Source organism: Sebastes umbrosus, chromosome 15 (assembly GCF_015220745.1).
Source record: "Sebastes umbrosus isolate fSebUmb1 chromosome 15, fSebUmb1.pri, whole genome shotgun sequence".
NCBI lineage: Eukaryota > Metazoa > Chordata > Actinopteri > Perciformes > Sebastidae > Sebastes > Sebastes umbrosus.
The window spans coordinates 29,258,268-29,276,803 of record NC_051283.1 but is presented as its reverse complement, the minus strand read 5'-3'; the positions used below and the strand labels follow the sequence as shown (position 1 = coordinate 29,276,803).

Below are 18,536 nucleotides of genomic sequence, written 5' to 3'. Positions count from 1 at the left end.
AAACCTAAACCTGAATCCATTGGATCCTAAAATCATCTCCTGCAGGTCTGAGGAGAGTCAATAAGAAAACATCTGTTCACCTGTTTCACTCTGTGTCACACCAAGAACAGCTGCTCCTGATGTTTTGGTACACGGTGTATCGTATCATTTCATCTAATAAGGTTAGTTGAGTAATGATGTGTAATTATGATGTTACTGCAGAAATGGCTTTCACATTAGACACCAAGAAATGGAATTTTGTGTCCAGATTGTGCTCTGCAGCCGCACTTCATTCATGGTAACCCCCTATGTCGGAAAAATGAACAAAAAAGTCCAGAAAATGTCTTAAAAAAGAAAAAGAAATCAAAACAATTATTATTTTTCTACTTCCCTAAACTATGAATCACCTCGGGATCCCTCACATTGATCCTTTGACCTCTTGTGGGGGTCTAGATTTTGTGGTCTTGTCCACATTTGAACCCTGAAGAAGAAAGTGTTAAAGGTTAAAGTTAGGGATGCATCGATACCACTTTTTTTCAGACCGAGTACAAGTACTTACATTTGGGTACTCGCCGATACGAGTACCGATACGAGTACTTCTCTGTGCCAAAAGACCCTCGTTAACAGCCAGCTGGAGGGTGTGAGCGACACACGGCAGGCTGGGGAGTCCCGTGTCGAGGCGGTGCGCCGCGACTGGCTCTAGGTCGGCTTGGAACGGCTCAGTGCTCGCTGCGCCCTCTCTACCCGCCGGGGAGGGTTCGGGGCTCCCTGCTCCCGGTGCGACTGTCGACCAGGGCGGACTGTCTTTGGTGCGCCCCCAACCGCGTCGTGCCCCAGGACGGGGCTCGGCCCATGTAAAAGGTGCTAGGGGTCTGCGGTGATGTCTGCAACCCACCCGACCCGTCTTGAAACACGGACCAAGGAGTCTAACGCACGCGCGAGTCAGAGGGTGCAAGCAAAACCCCGTGGCACAATGAAAGTGAGGTCCGGTGCGCCCCGCGGCGTCGGGGAGGTGGAGCGTGAGCGCGTGCGATAGGATCCGAAAGATGGTGACGAGAGGTTAACGTCTTGCTGCCGTAAAGTGGTATCGGTGCCGTTGTATCGGAGCCGTGTTGCGAGTACGAGTACATGAGCACAGTATCGGACCCGATACCCGATACTGGTATCGGTATCGGTGCATCCCTAGTTAAAGTTTCTTAATCAAAGATAGAAAAAGTAAAAAACAATCTCAGTTGTTCAGTTTTAAAACTTGCACACACACGTCCTGGTTGAGCAACACGATGACGGTGCACATTAAAGCCGGTATATGACACAGTGTTTTAATCGTAAACCGGCTCGTTTCCCTTTCTAGTGAATTTCCATTTTATTTGACTATTGATGAAAATATTCCACCTTCACTCCCGTCTTCGTCTCATTGCCTTCACAATCACCCGTCCGATTTCCTGGTGGATCATCCTGCAACAGTCTGAAGGAGGCTGGCAGTCTGGCTGCTGACGGCTTCATGTGTTTTAGCTTATTAATTTCTCAAGATGAATGTGTTGATGAATAAATGGTGTGAAAACATTACACATTCTGTATTTAAACAGCCACACTCTTTGCCTTCGTTCAGTGCCAGGAGGCATTTTGTCAGAGGAGGCGGGCATCTCTTACAGTAGATTTGATTTCGCTCGTGTCGTTTTGGGGAAACTAACTGTTGAAACGGGCGAGGAGTTGCCGGACTTGGAAGCAGACTGCGGGGTCGGGTTGGTTTCTGCAGTCTGTCGGGTTTTCTTCTTCGCTCTCTGGTGTAGGGGGGGGAAGAGGTATTTGGTTGGAGCCTGGCTCCTCCACTCATCTGCATCTTATTTGAATTTCCTGCTTGCATAATTCCTCGGTTAATGGGGAACTGCTCGGCACCGCCACAGCTGTTTTGCCTTTCCTGCCTGGCAGAGAGCGCCGCTCACACAGCGAGAGGAGGAGGAGGAGGAGGAGGTGGAGGAGGAGGAGGAGGAGGAGGAAAAAAATGTTTAAAAAGAAAGAAAAAAAATCTGCAAGTCATGTGGTGCAAAAAATACAGTACAAACAACGTGTGATCCCCCCCGAGGACGGAGGAAGAGGAATGGAGTCAAACACCCACCCACTCCCTGCTTCACCCTCCTCCTCCTCCTCTCTGCATGTACTAACAGCACCACACCCCCTTCTCTAGAGCCACACTGAGCATGTGCAGTGATAGTGATGAGTCTCTCCTCTTCCTCCCCCTCCCCCCTCCCCCCCCCCCCCCCCCTCCTCCTCCTCCTCCTCCTCCTCCTCCTCCAGCTCTGCCATGCTGGTCCTGTAATTGGTTGGTAACAGCACCACATTGCACCAGGCGGACTTCAACCAGCCGCATTAGTCTGTTTACGCATTCACAGCCCTATTAGAGGCTGTTTGTTCGCTCATTAGCAAAAGCCGCCCGAGCCGGATTTTGAACCTCGCCACGACCGCTTTAATCAATAAAAGAAACGAGCAAATATGCGGGAATTCGCGGCGGTGACGTTGACGCCGAGACACGTTGACGGCTGACAGGGTTTCCCCTGATAAACTGAGACCTGAGGTTCAGTTTGTCCCGGGTATTAAAAGGGTCTAAAGACATCTTAGATTATCTAAATTAAAGGCCCAAAATAAGTATTATAATGTGTGTTTTTAGATTAAGTCAGATTAGCGGTACAGTCGACATCCTGCGTGCTGTCTGAAACAGAGTCTAGTACTCTTTAAATAATACATTTCTATCTGTTATTCATCTAATTTTGCCCGTTTATAGTTTAACAACTTTCAGTTTTTCGTGTTGCAACCAATTTTTTTTGCATTTTAGCCCATTTAATACACATCCCTGAGACTTATTTTAATGATCTTGCTTTTAATAATTTTTTTGCCGTTTTTAACATTGTTGTTTTAATGTATTTTACTGTTTTATTGGTCTTATTTGTATTTATTATAATATTACATATATTTTATTTTTCTTGTAAGGCACTTTGAGCCGCATTTTATGTATGAAAGGTGCCGTAGAAATAAAGATTATTATTATTATTATTATTATTATTATTATTATTATGATTATTATTATCCTCACGTTTCCGACTTAAGGTGGAATTAATTGGTTTATTGGTCGGTTGACAGAAAATAACAGTTTTTCCACATGATTTTGATGATCTATCATTTGAGTCATTTTTTAGCGAACACGCCAAAATGCTTTTGTCATCATGGTTACGCTATTGTTGTGTAGTTTTGCAGCTGTGCACGAGTGAAGAAAGTCTGCAACGAACGGCCGTGTAGTGATCGTGTGACTTTAATTAAAGCTGCATTAACTGTTTTTTACTGGCCACTAGGGGGCAGCGAACACAACACTGATATATTATCTCCTTATAAAGTTGAACTCACCTGCTGTGGACGCAAACAACATCAGCAAAACAACACTTTAATATTGCAAGGAAAATGTTTATATTCAGTGTTATACAAGACGTGTATAATCCTGGTTTTGTCCCAGCAGAGGTTTTCTCAGACTGTTTGCAGCTGATTTGGTCTCGTGTGTCAACATGGTCAGTGTTGATGATTATGGTACTTTAAAACTCTTAGCGCCTGATTGCTGCAATTTGCATCAGAAATAGAGCTCCGTCTTTGAGTCACGAGGGAACACACAGGCATGATACACGTCTTTTTAGATTCAGTGTGACTTACACTTTACGAGGATGTTGTTACCTACGATGGCCATCCATAAATCTGCTTTAAAATAATAGAAAACAAATGCTCCTTATAGCTGCAGGACTTGCCCGAGAATCATCACGTTTTTAAATGTTCTCCAGTATCAAAGTAATCCAGTGATAGTTGTCTGTACATTAATGGGTTCACTGCAATCAGGAGCTGCTGACGGCTAATTCGGCATAATTTTAATGCTGCCAAAATATAAACAAATATACGCTAAAACGTTTACAACCGTGTCATTTAAAGTGAAAGTCTTTAAAGCTTAAAGCTGTATTCAGGTCATAAATTCATACACAAAGAATCATCTGTCTAGATTCAGTGTGACTTTCACTTTAGACAACCTCCATAAATCTGCTTAGACACCATAGAAAAAAAGACGCTGTTTATAACTGCAGAACTTGCATGAATCTTCACGTTTTTAAGTTTTCTTCAGTATTAAAGTAATCCAGTGATGGTTGTCTGTACATTAATGGTTACCCTGCAAACAAGAGCTGCTAACGGCTAATTCGGCATACTTTTAATGCTGCTACTTTGCCAAAATGTCAACAAATATAGGCTAAAGAAAACAGGGCTTAAGTTGTAGCCCACAGTGTAATAAATCAATATTACTTAATTGACATTTTAAAGCTCAACACAGTTTATGGGCATTTAAAATGAAAGTCTTTAAAGCTCAAATTGAAGCTGTTATTTTGGACATTTTATAATAAAATGATATAGCGATGCATAAAGAGCAGAGACAGACAGGATGCTGACAGGACGGCTCAACAACTTGTGTGTTTTTAGGAGTAGGAGAGCGAGCTTGTGCACACTTACACAGCCGTAATACAATCAATGAGATGTTATTAGATGTTTTTCTTTATTTTGGTGTGTGTGGGGCTGATGTTTCAGTCACAGCTGTTGTGTCTGTTTTTTATTACTTTCTCAGCAGGTGGGGGGGAGATTTTTTTTTTTCTTTATTCAGCTCGCCGTCTCTTTGTCCCGGCCTGTTATTAGCTCGGTCGAGCACCGGTCATCCTGACATATTGAGTCCTCACCAACACGACGTCTCCGGTATCCTGCGTCAATAACCGGGAAGGAATTTTACCGCCGTCCTCCAAGATCAGTAATGAAATCTGTGGCGTCTTTGTTATTCAGCGGCGGCGGTCGTTGTTATGATCTGAAGTCAGAAAGTGCAGATCAGCGAGATGTGAAGGACGTTGCATTAATTTTAAAAAAGAGCTTGTACATTTATTGATCTTTGTGTTATTGTTAAAGGTTTGCTGGTGTTTTCCACATTCTTCTAGCACGTATACGTCGGGTTGACGTCTGGATGAGTTTCAAGGTTTTTTGTTTATTAAAACAAAACAAGTAAACTATTTATTGATTAGTGGATCAACAGAAAATTCATCTGCAGAAAAAATATCGAAAATGCTGGTTGTAAAATGTGAGGATTTGCTGCTTTTCTTTGTCTTAAATCGTAGTAAACTGAATATCTTTGGAGTTTGGACTATTGGCTGCAGAAATCAAGCGATTTGAGCTTTGTGTAATTGTTATATAGACACTATTTATAATGTTTTATTAGAGACCAAATCAAGCAAATAATGGACAGTTAATGTAACTGTGAGTTTCAGTCTTTAAAGAGTGACGTGATTCATGTAGTTTAAGAGCTTTGTTTGCTTCAGATTTTGGAGAATTTATTCAGAAATGTCATCATGTTTTAGTTTAGAAACATTTATGCTTTTATTCTAGACTTAAATATGAGACGTATGATACTGTTATCTGGGGGGAGGCGACATTATATCGCTGGTGAATTTCTGTTTTAATCTTAATGTGATTACAAAAAAGACTTCCATTGTACTCGTGCTTAAAGCTTCATTTGAGAGGAGGCAAGACTGTTTTTGTGTTTACGTCTTCTATGTAGTGGATCATGTCAATTTCAGGAGTTGCTTTGCAGTTAAATAAAAAAATTATGCTTATAAACCCTAATTTGGTTTGATTAAAGAACTTCAGTATTTGGATTAAGTAGCATGTGTCAGATTAAAGGGATAATTCACCCACAAAATGACCAACTTTATATAAATGTATTTTTATTTAAAACACTTCTGCGTAAACAGTCTCACACTCGTGCAGGTGCGCTACTCGTGCGGACGAGTCTGAAGTGTATTAAATAGTCGAGTTTTAGTGAAGAAAAGAGAAAAAGAAAAATGGCATAGCCCTAAAAAACACTCACTAAAAAACATTTAGTTAGGTTAAGGGAAAACCTCAAGGTTGGGCTTAAAATAAGTACATAAACTAAGGAAAACACGTACGGAAAACAACGTAACATCAGTATGGAAAACACGTGGCAAACGTCACTAATGTAACTTGCAAAACAAAACACCGTCTCCGTCTCCAGCTTGAAAGTCCTGTGTTTGTTGGATTTTTAATTAATTGATTAATTATCTTACAAAATCATTTTAAAGCCAATGGCTCATGCCAACTCTTAACTTCAGTGGGAGGATCTGGTTAAATACATCTTATAAAGTATATCTTAAAAATACTCTTCTAATTTTACATATTCGGAGGCATTTTTAGTCGACACATTCTTCGGACTGAAATGTGCCGACAAGCTTCTCTATATGACAGATATGAAGCTGAAACTCAGGTCGTCTTTGAGTATTTTTAATAAGTAAAACAAGCAGCCGTCCATCATCAGTACGTAATTATAAAAACATTCCTGTCGTCACACGCTGAGGAATTCATATTCACACCGCGGCGATGAAGCTGCGACTCTTGGCTCCGTCTCAAACAGGAAGAGCTGAAGCATTCATCCATCCATCCCGGTGCTTTTGAGCAAGGCAGGGGGGAGAGTAGAGTCCAAATCAGTGCAGCCTGGATGAAGCCTTCATCAGCGTCTCAGCGACTCAGATTTCACTCATAAATTGCGGCCTCGTTGTGTCTCTGCAGGTCGCGTGTCGATGTCGTTGTGTGGAAATCCCCACAGCTCCACTAATGTGTGTCATTAAGACAAAAACAAGCTCATCTTCTCACTTCCTTATAAGAATACATTCTCGCCTCTCTCGGTTTGTCTGTAAATTAAAAGGTAATATTTTGTGATAAACATGCTTTAATGATGGAAATGAAGTGTTAATGCTCTCCAGCTGTTGGTCATTTCAAGCGGTTTTCATAATACAAATCTAAATGTGCACTTATCATCACATTTTAAAGATAAACCAGTTTCTGAAAAGCACACAGCGGCTCCCGTCTGGTCGGCTGTTGGCGCGGCGGTCTGTGATGAACATTAGCTGATGGCGGCTAATGGCTCTCCTCTTCTGCAGTCAGTATTTCTTTTGTCCTCCTGTGCGTCCTTTACGTTGAAATAATGGGCTGGAATTGAAAGACGTTTGGACCTTGGAAACAATTTCACCACAAGATCCATTTAGTAGCTGCTCCTCAGCAGACGGATGTTTACCCAGTTGTCATTGATATAAGGAGTCCTTAAAGTGCTTTAAAAAAAATGGAAATTTCAGCGTCTACAGTCCATGTAAACTCCACCTGCTGAGGAAGGTTGTGTGATTCAGTGGAAAGCTCCAGAACAGATAATAAATGGACCTGAACGATTTTGAAGAAATATCTAAGTGCGATTATTTCAACTGATATTGCAATTGTGATATGACCCGCGATATCATTATTCTCATTTTTATTGAAAAACATATTAAAATGATTGTGGTGTGATTTTTGCAGCAATCTGTACCAAAGATGTTTTCTTAAAAATAAATGAATAAATAAATAAATATATCATTAAATATAACAAAAATAATACAAACAATATAGGTAGCCATTAATTAATTAATTGATAAAATGTGACATAAATTGATATTTCTGTTTTAATTTGCTTCTTTATTTATTTATCTTTATATCAATTCCCTTATTTATTTACTCTTCTGTTTAATTATACCATTTATTTATTTATGTATTTAGTTTTTATTAATTTTTAAATTTATTTATTTATTTTAGAATTTATTTATTTTGTATTTTTTTTCATTTATTTTTTTTAATTACAGATTTTATTTTTAATAATATTTTTCTACATTTAATGACACATTTATTTATCGAGTCATTTATTTATTTTTTATATTTGGCAGGTTCCATCCTCCATAGACCAGGACATCTCTGCAGCAATATTTAATTTAAAACTGTATTTTGACACACATCTCGCCGTTATATACATATACATATACATATACATATACATATACATATACATATACGTAAATGCCGCCTTGGTCTTTGGATCGTACATCAACGTCACCGCCATATTGGGGAGGTCAGGTTTGGGCTGTAAACACATACAAATGAACGGGAAAGCTGCCGTTCTTCTGATTAAAAAGCATTTGAACGTCTACATTTCTCAACTGATTTCAATGAGTCGTTTTATATTGAAGGGTTTATGATCTACGTGGAGTAACGTAAGTTAGATTCTCCCCACAAAAAAAAACTTTGCAATGAAATGCAAAACCAGAACGAGGAGCTAAAAGAGGCTAAAAAGCGTCACAGAGCTGCAGAGTTGGTGAGAGTGAAATGTGATTTTATGACAGTAAATGACTCTCTTGTCACATCACACACAGTCATTTCATTTATTGATAAAATAAAAATATTTTCAAGTAGGGCTGTATTGAAAAAAAAAGCAAATTCAGATTCAAAAGTGTCCCGAAAAGACTGAAACCAATCAGAGAATATAGTTTAGTTGTGTGTAGATAATCCAGCCCTGCAGCTTGGTGTCAGCTGACTATCACTGTAAACAACAGTCCCGTCTTTAATCCACCTGATTGATTAAATTCAGGTTGGGACAGAAAAAGCAGAACAAAAGAAGAAAAACCCACAGAGCTAATTAATGAGGGCCGACCGGCTCATTTGGACGCTTTGTAAGCACTAATTAAGATATGCAAAATATCCAGATGAGCGCCGCAGCCTAAATATATTTTAAACGAGTCCCTGGCACCGAGGTATGGACAGGAAAATGGATGGAGGACGTGTCCTCCGCCGCCGTCACATTAATCTGAGGCTTCCCTGCGTCACAGTCAGGAAGTTGCAGGACGTACGGGGATTTGTCTCGGTGACTTTGGCACTTAAATATTAATACGGCATGTAGTGACAGAGAGCAGCTGGACCTCTGTATGATGCAAACGACTGCAAGACCTGGAGGAGACGGAGCGGCACGTATAGACAGGAGAGGACACGCCGGGGACAGATGGGACGGGAGATCTGCTCTCTTTAGGACATCACGCTGGAAAAAATAACATACATCAGCTTTGTGTTTGGATTGTTTACGCTTATTTAGGCTCCAAATCAGTGTGGATATAGATATAGATATATTATAGAGTACGGTCTAGACCTGCTTTATGAAAAGCGTCTCGAGGTAACTTCTGTTATTATTTGACGCTATATAAAAATAGATTTAATTTAATTTAATTTAATTTAATTTAGTCTAATTAATTTAGTTTTATTTTATTTTATTTGTGAAGATGCTCCTTAAGTTCAGAATTAGAACCAGAAATACTTTATTGATCTCCGGCAGGAAACTGGAGCATTACAGTTGTCTTATATATTATTTTCATTATCGATTAATCTGCCGATTATTTTCTAAATTTAATCATTTGGTTAAAAAATGACTGAGAGAAAATACTGAAAAATGTCCACATCAGTTTGTTAAAGTCCCGGGTGATGTCTCTAAATGTCTTGTTTCATCAGTAAAAACCCAAAGATATTCAGTTTAATCTGATATAAAACAGATAAAGGCAGGAAATCTCCACATTAGAGAGGCTGAAAAAAGCATTTTCTAAAATTTTTGCATGTAAAATTATTGATAACACGTTGACGCAAATATGATTTAACGCCACTAATTTCTTTAACGCTTTAACGCAATTGATTTTTCGGAGGTTGTAGCGGGCTCAGATTTAAAGCTAGAGTGAAGATACCTAAAGAATCCATCAGTACCAACCATGTCATACTAGCTTGTCATGAAGGAGGTTAAATAACGCTCCAAAGTTGCACTAACTTTTGAGGAAAATCTGTCATGGCCATTTTAAAAAGGGGTCCTTGATATCTGAAATTTTTTCCGAAAAATGTCTGAAAACAAGTCTGAAAAAAGAGTAAAAAATAGAAGTCTGAAAATGTTTGGAAAAAGTGCCCAAAAAAGGTCCAAAGTGTTTTTTAAAATGTCAGAAAAAAGTCTAAAAAATGCTCGAAAAAAAATCTGAAAATTGTCGAAAAAGCTAAGAAAAGAAATTAAAGTCCTGAAAATGTCAGAAAAAATCTGAAAAATGTTGGTATCATATGAAACAAGAAAATAGATTTTTCGGAGGTTGTAGTGGGCTCAGATTTAAAGCTAGAGTGAAGATACCTAAAGAATCCATTAATACCAACCATGTCACACTAAGTTGTCATGAAGGAGGTTAAATAACGCTCCAAACTTACGCTAACTATCCATTTTCAAAGGGGTCCCTTGACCTCTGACCTCCAGATGTGTGAATGTAAATGGGTTCTCTGGGTACCCACGAGTCTCCCCTTTACAGACATGCCCACTTTATGATAATCACATGCAGTTTGGGGGCAAGTCATAGTCAAGTCAGCACACTGACACACTGACAGCTGTTGTTGCCTGTTGGTCTGCAGTTTGCCATGTTATGATTGGAGCATATTGTTTTATTCTAAATGCAGTACCTGTGAGGGTTTCTGGACAATATCTGTCATTGTTTTGTGTTGTTAATTGATTTCCAATAATAAATATATACATACATTTGTATATAGCAAGCATATTTGTCCACTCCCATGTTGATAAGAGTATTAAATACTTGACAAATCTCCCTTAAGGTACATTTTGAACAAAAAAAATGTATGATTAATCGTGATTAAATATTTTAATCGCTTGACAGCCCTAATATAAATAGAATAAAGCAGCCTAACACACACAGAGCTACAGATTTCCTACTTATTATCAGTGTGTGTGAACGCAGCGTCAGACTCTCTCAGTAGATGTACAGTAGAATACAAATACTCACTGTTGGTTTCTATCTGTAGTAGTTGAGTGTAGTGATGATCGCCTCGGGGCCTCTGGGGCAGTGTGAGAGTACTACTACTACCACACACACACACACACACCCACACACACACACACACACAGAGCAGAGCTGGTTAGTGTCGGGCTGGTGATGGATGGAGGATGAGGTCAGTCCTGAGGGGGATCCAGACTCTCTGGAAAAGACCTGTTGTTCACTCTCACTGTGTCTCTGTGTGTCTGTCTCCCTGCTGGGCTGCTGTCCTCTGATGATCTCATCCACTCACACACACACACACACACACACACCTACACACACCGCATCACATCCTGGGGAAAACACTGCCGGTGATTCCCTCTTAAAGGAGCTCCGTAACGTTTAGATGGAGCAGGAACGGTGTGTTTTGGGACTAAATATTAGAGCTGGGACGATACGTCTATCTCCTGATTTGATATGTACTGCGATTTTTAAGTATTGCGAGTCGATATTATGATTTATTGTGATTTTTGTTAACTTTTTTTAACACTAGACCATGGGGAAAGTTCAATCATACACTTCTAGGGACTTTTACTTTGGAAAATATCTAAATTAATACGGTAAAATGTTGGATTTTCATTATGTATGTAGTCAGAGAAGTCAAATATATCATATTCAATGTCACAAATTAGTGTCATTTTCTTTTTAATTTATAAGGGACATGTAATGTTTTATACTTCTAATGAATATAATCCAATCAATCTTATTTCCATATATGTATTTTGTATATACAGTTCCCTTTGTTAACATCTTATTTTGAAAACCGGACGTAGTCCCATGTGTCTACTTCCTCTAACTTCTCCAAGGCGGTCTCTAGCTCTCTCGTCAGCTCCGATCTCTTTATACATCCATGGTCAGCTCCATCGGGGCCGTTTCAATGCATTTAACATAAATGTCAGTATCTGGGTGCTCTACAGTTGGAGCGTCGGCCCATTTGACCACGGAGATCAGAGCGACGGCCGGCTCCACCGCCACGATACCGCGATACAATAACGTTTCCTGTCCGTGACGGAGTTAGCATGCAGCTTTAGCCGTGATGTCTAGCTCTGCTTTTCCTGTCAATGTGTGAAACCCAAAGTGTTTCCATCCTTTACTGGATGTGTAGTGTTTACCACGCTGGATTTAACATGTGAGGGTGCAGGTCGTATCCACGCAGACCGTCCAACGCTTTCTACTCTCTTGTTCTGGCTCGCTGCGGTTTGTTTTGGTTGACGGATACGGAACAGATATGACGTCACGTTACTCAGACTACAACAATAAAGGCGGTAACTTCCTTCTACCTCCACATAGACTCAAATTAAGCAAATATATACGTAAATTCTGGCATTAAAACATCTGTTTCAAAATCGTAAAAAAAAAATTTAAATACTAATAAACAAGCTTTTAAATCCAGCCGCGTTATTTTGAAATTGAAGGTGATTCTTTTTAACTTGTTTGTTTACGCGTCTGTGAAAGCTGCTTTTCATTGTTTGGCTTTATAAAAAATTATTGTGAGCGAAAGGAAGGACTGAAGCCTAGAATAAGTTATTCATACAGAGGCTTTAAGCATCAGGAAATAAAATACAAACATGATAGAGCAGAAATACAGTTGTGCGTAGCAAAAGGAAGTGTTTAAAAATATCACAAACACATTTGAAATGCAGAAAAACCTGAAAATGAAAGTCACCCGTCAGCAGCACCAACAGGTTTCTATACCTCAACCTTTGTGATGAAGTGTAATTAGTCCTGTTTCCTGGTGACGCGGGTTTCCCCTGGTTTTACTTTGTGTCATTGCTTCCTTTTTAGATGGATCTCAACGGTGATGATTCATTGTTGTTGTATTTATTATTCATATGACTACTGTCTCTAAGATAAATTACCCCTCAGGGACGTCATAGCTAGGCATTACTATACTTGTTACTTTAAGTGTCTCAGGAAGCGTCTTCAGTGAGCCAGTATGTACGATACCAAACCCTAATCATTAACGTTATTAATTACACTGCATTGCCGTGTCACGATGATTTTAAGAGTTTTTGGAAGAAATAATTTCAATCACATTTTTATTGATGGAACAAATGAAATGGTTCGTAGATTATTTGATGAACTCTTTGCTGAAATTGAATCGTTGACTCTCTTTACAGTATTGAAATTGTGTTTTAAATTAAAAAAAAATACAAAAATCAGACATGTTTTTTTGTAAACTTTTTACAAAATAAACACACAAAACATTTTGATCCAGAAGATTTACAAATGTAGAAACATGAACAAAATACTTCTTAACACTCCAGGAGTATGTTAGTTCTTATGAGGCGTTTTGATAGTTTTGTTATCTTCCGCATGTAACGTAACGTAGTGATGTCATCACGAGCGTACATCATGATGACGCTAAAGGCAGAAGCCTTGGCTTTCTGCTGCAAAAACAATGAATGCTTTAACTATTATGGTTTTTATTTTACATCAATGTGCGTGCGTGCTCTAATGTGAGACAATGCCTTCAGGTTAAAGTTGAGTTAATTAAAGTCGAGCTCAAACACAAAGAGCACTTTGTAAACACACTTTTATATAAACAATAATTCAGATTTCAACAAGTAGATTTAAAAGCTGCCCAGACTGTCTCTGTGGTTTCGTATCTGCTCTTAAAGCTGGTCCTGATCCTGGTTCTGCAGGTCTCAGGGGGTTAAACCTGGTCCTGGTCCCGGTGTGGTTCTGGTTACACTTAAGTGTTTTTTAAAAACAAGACATTTACATTAAATTGAAAGTTTCTCTCCCACGATGCACCGCTGTCTGTCTCGTTGTCTCACTCTCCTGCTGTCTTTCTCTCTTTGTTTTTCTGTCTCGCTCTCTCTCTCTCTCTGTCTGTCGCTTCCTCCCTTCTCTCAGTTTTGGCACATGTTGCCACGGTAACCACAGCCTCTTTCTTTTTTTGGTAAATTTTGGAGTTGGAGTTGTAGTGCAGGTTTTTAAGGCCCATATTGGGCTCCTTCTTTTACACACACACACACCATCACACCTACGCACACGTACGCTGGATCCGGATTGGTCTCCTCTCTCCGTCGTTGACGTTCCCTCTCTGCTTTCAGATTACCCAGAGTGCCGCTGGCCTGAGGATCATCCAGGAGAGAGGCAGAACGAGGAGGACGTATACTGTGATTGGAGGAGGAGGTGGAGCATCAGAAAGAGGAGAAACCTCCTCCGCCTCGAGTGAAGCCCCGCCCCTCTGAGGAAGTGACGTGAGTCGCAGCTTTTATCTTCATATTGTTGGACTTGTTGTTTTCACTCTGTCGGTATCTGGTCTTTTATTTTTTAAATATGTACATGAGCACATCCTGTTTGACTGCTCTGCTCTGTCGTATTAAGTTTAGAGGTTTTCATTTAGTAAAAAGCAGCGTTACATATCAAGGTTGTGTCTCGGCTGGTGTTTGATCTCAAAGTGAAGGCGATACGTTAGCCGGTATAGTTTGTTAGCGTTAGCGTCACAGGATACATCAGACCGGCGATACGTCTGGATAATACACCTTTAACCACCAGAAAGAACTGCGTAAACGCTCTTGCGTGGTGGGCTGAGAGGTGACGGCGTCGGCCACCAGGTCTTGAGTCGTGTTGGTTTAAATGGCGGCTCTGCAGGATTGTGGAGTTTAGGATTTGAGACAAAGAAGAAGTGAACTAGTAAGTGGCGTTGCCGAGCTGTTGCAGGTGAGGACGTGTTGTTGTTGTTGCTGCCATGGGAGCTCTTCTCAGTTTCGCTGTTTTGTTGCTGCCATTTTGTCCGTGTGAACAACCTGATTTAATTTTCACCTTGCAGTGTAACGGCAGTGTCACATCTACTGCTGCTTCTTCTAGTTACATGATTATAATAAGTGATGCCGTGCATGTGATCCACAAGTTTCAGTTCCTCCGGCGTCAGCAAACAATAACGTCAATACCTGCTTTCAGAATGAATGATAGTCGTTCAGCTCAGAAGTTAAGACCGTCTGGAGGTCAATCTGTAGCTAGAGGGGAACGGAGGCCATTTTTAAAACGTTGATATTATTCAGGAGGCTATATTACATGAACGCGCATATTGTGAGGGCGCCACGGGAAACCACAAGGTGGCCTCGTCATTACGATAAACGGTAACTGCCTCTCAGTGGCGATTATTATTGGATATTATTGGATATCAATGTTTTAAAAATGTCTGTTGTTCCTCTTTAAGTGTTTATGATGACCAAACCAGAGTTGGTGATTGTTCTAACAGTGGAAAGACAAACAAAGACGGTTTTGATGAGTTTTATTTTGTTTCTGTCGAGGTTTGAATGAAATGAAACACACGAGGTGACGAGGTAAAATGACTGTTCTGGTAGCTTTGACCAGAACATTTTAATTGTATGTGTTGTACGTTAATAAATAGGTATTTCAATAGAAGGAGGGCTGTCAATCGATTCAAATATTTAATTGTGATTAATCGCAAATTAAACGAACATTTTTTTTATCTGTTCAAAATGCATCTTAAAGGGAGATTTGTCAAGTGTTTAATATTCTTATCAACATCGGAGTGGACAAACAATGTTTATAATAAAGTCATTTTTGATACATTTTGAGGTAGATATTGGGGTAATTGGTAATAATTCTAAAGAAATTTCAAATAGGTTACTTGCTAATTATCACCTAATTACCTCCTGTAAAATGAAGTGTTACCAAATATACTATAGACTCATGAAAAACATCATCTTTTTTCATATTTGTAAATATACAGTATATCATATCACCCAGAACAAGCAGCTGTATGAGAATGAACCGTCAGAAAGTCTGAAGAGTGAAGAGTGTAAAGCGAGCCGATGAAATCCCAGAGATTTGTTCAGCGCCTCGGTCGGCAGCGATGAGTCAGTCAGAGGAGGTTTCTGATCAGACGCCTCGGAGGACAAACGCAGAACCAGATTTACCAGACAATGATTTAAGAAACAAAAGCCAGCCGTGAAAATGTATAAATCAGCATTACAATGTTTGGTTAAAAAGAACGAACCGTTTCAGTGGGAAGAAACAGAGAGGATCGTCTCGTCTTCGCTGGCTTAGACTCAACAAGTTGTCCTCTTTGTTAAATCAAACCCAGCCTCTCTGTCCCCTCAGCGTCCTTCAGTCGGTCTCTGAAGCAGGAAGAAGAGGATGAAAAACACATTTTTGGAAACATTCGAGGCCTTAAGAGTTATTTAGTCCTCTGGATTAAAATAGTTTTTCATTTTCAATTAGTGTGTTCGCTAGTTAGTTTTAAGTTTGTTTTATTTATAAGTATGTAGTTATATATATATATACATAGAAAAGGTTGGAGAACTGTGGAGAAATGACGACAATGTTTATCTAATAGGGATGCACCGATACCACTTTTTTTCAGACCGAGTACAAGTGCTTACATTTGGGTACTCGCCAATACCGAATACCGATATGAGTACTTCTCTGTGCCAAAAGACCCTCGTTAACAGCCAGCTGGAGGGTGTGAACGACACACAGCAGGCTGGGGAGTCCCGCATACGAGGCGATGCGCCGCGACCGGCTCTTGGTCAGCTTGGAAAGGCTCGGGACGAAGGTGGCTCGCGGCCACAGCTTTACAGCGCCCCCCGCCTGGACCTCGCCGTACCGTTACGGGGCTCCCTGCTCCCGGGGCAACTTTCGACCGGTGCGGACTGTCCTCAGTGCGCCCCAACCGCGTCGTGCCCACATAAAAGGCTCCAGGTGTCTGTGGCGTTGTTGGCAACCCACCCGACCTGCTTGAAACATGGACCAAGGAGTCTAACGCACGTGCGAGTCAGAGGGTGCAAGCAAAACCCCGTGGCGCAATGAAAGTGAGGGCCTCCTCCCGACCTCCTCCCTACGCTGCGTTTCTCGCTCTTTACACTTCCTTGTTCATGATTACGTGGAATAAATACGCATTGATTTTGTGGATATAGTAACTGAATTACAGTGCATTCAGTTTCGTAGGTAAAGCTGCGAACGGTGTTTGAGAAAAGCCTGAATAAATTTGAATAACTCAGTTGGTTGTGAAACATGCTCCAGATGTGGTTACCTCTCCAGGAACAAGCGGTGTTTAGAAGTTCCACCAAAATGTGTCCCGAATTACACAATGTGGCGTTCGGAGCCTCCGTGGCAGCTCGGACTACAAAGTGGGTTTAGTAGAGCGCCGCGGGGGCACCAGAGGCTGCGGACGCTGCCATGTTTAAACTGTTACTGAGTGAACCTGCTGAACCGAGCATGTTGGTTCCAGCTGAGGACGGATCCACGCTGTTTATCACACACACATTTATACCAGATTCAAAAAGCAGCTCTTCCCGGCGTCCCTCCTGGCTCGGACTGTAAACACAGTCTCTACCGTTAGTCCTCTTCTATTCTCCTCAAGTATCTAAAATCTTCCTCTTTATGCTGTCGGATCATTTGATACGTCACTCTCAAATTTGATTTCCCCCTCTTCCTCCTGCTCGCTCTTCCTCACTCCGTCTACACCTTTTCACTCTATAAAAGCACACTCTGCAGAGACCTCCGTTTAGACCTCAATTTTGGAGATGAAATGTCACATCTCTCAAAGTGTCCCTCTGACTTTTTCCTGGAGCCACTTTCTGCCTCGGCCTTCTCTTAACTCACCCGGAAAAAAACCTCTCGGCCTTCCAGGTGAGACTCTCCAGTCCTCGTCCATCACTCTCACTCCTTTCCTTCTCTCTACAATGCCTCTTCTCTTTCTCTACTTTATCAACAGCAAGATTTCTACCGGCTGAAACATGCTTATTTTTTACCGTCTTCTACCCCGAATTAAATGCATCGGAAAACCCTGTTTTTTAGAGATGTCCTCGACCAAAGAGATTCTTAGTCGACTAAACAATTAGTTGATTCAATCGACTGGTATATTCTTTATCTTGTAAGGGGACCTTGGCTGAAGGTTTTTGACCAAAGTGAAAATGTTGTTTTTGAAAGGCTAAACGCCAACAAACATGGATTAAAGCAGAATATTTCGTTAGATTTTTAAATGTATCTTTTTAAATAGTTGTATATACAGACTTTTGTGTAAATTATGCAGTAAGTGAGTTAAAGTTAATCTAATTTGACAACCTCAGAGCAGACAAATCCTGGTGATCTTTGGCGCCCCCCTAAGGGGGGCCCGAACCCGGGTTTGGAACCACGAGTCACGTGATTAAAGACTGAAGTTTCATGCGGGACATGAACGCCGGTCTCCTGGTTGAAAGTCTTGTGTTGGTTTGACCCATCCACCACCCCTCCCTCCCACCCTGAACGGACTCTGATGCTATTAATCCTACGTCACTTGATCCGACCGCTGAATAACGCCGTGGTTTACATTGGAGTTAGTTGAAAGCCTGGTTCATCACGTACTGTTGCTAAAAGGTGCCTCCGTCGGTGCGTCGGTTTCCGATGCCGAGGGGCGCTGACCAAACGGCGGTATTTGATGAGTTGGAAGTGAGAACGGGTTGAATAAAAACAAGTGGTGTATTAAAATTAAATTGAAGCCATCAGGAACTATTTACTTAATTAAAAAAAACTCTGATGCCGGAAACACTGGTCTGCCTGATTTACACCACTGATGACTTGTTGGACTGTAAAGTTAGTGTGAAAGTGTAAATGTTGTGTTGCAAATATAATTTTGTCCCTGTGCATCTCTGAACCTGTCAACAACTTTTACCATTTCTGCTTCCCAGTAAGATCCTTCCACTGCAACACCAAACCATAGTCACCAGTCTAAAACCAGACCAGCAAAAGCCAAAATCTACCAGTGTTTGGCTGCTATCCAGTCAGATTTTTCAGCGTTTTCCTGGGCCGCAGCCAGCCTGCAGGCCG

At 40.7% G+C, this 18,536-nt stretch overlaps 1 protein-coding gene across 2 annotated transcripts in view; it reads left to right on the top strand.

The window, feature by feature from the left end:
• LOC119503022 (zinc fingers and homeoboxes protein 2-like) overlaps positions 1 to 18,536 on the top strand; it is a 129,289-nt gene that overhangs the window by 27,725 nt on the left and 83,028 nt on the right. For both annotated transcript variants that reach the window (XM_037794453.1, XM_037794454.1), the window contains exon 2: positions 13,808 to 13,957. The gene's annotated coding sequence lies outside the window, so the exon portion shown is untranslated. The remainder of the gene's footprint in view (positions 1 to 13,807; positions 13,958 to 18,536) is intronic.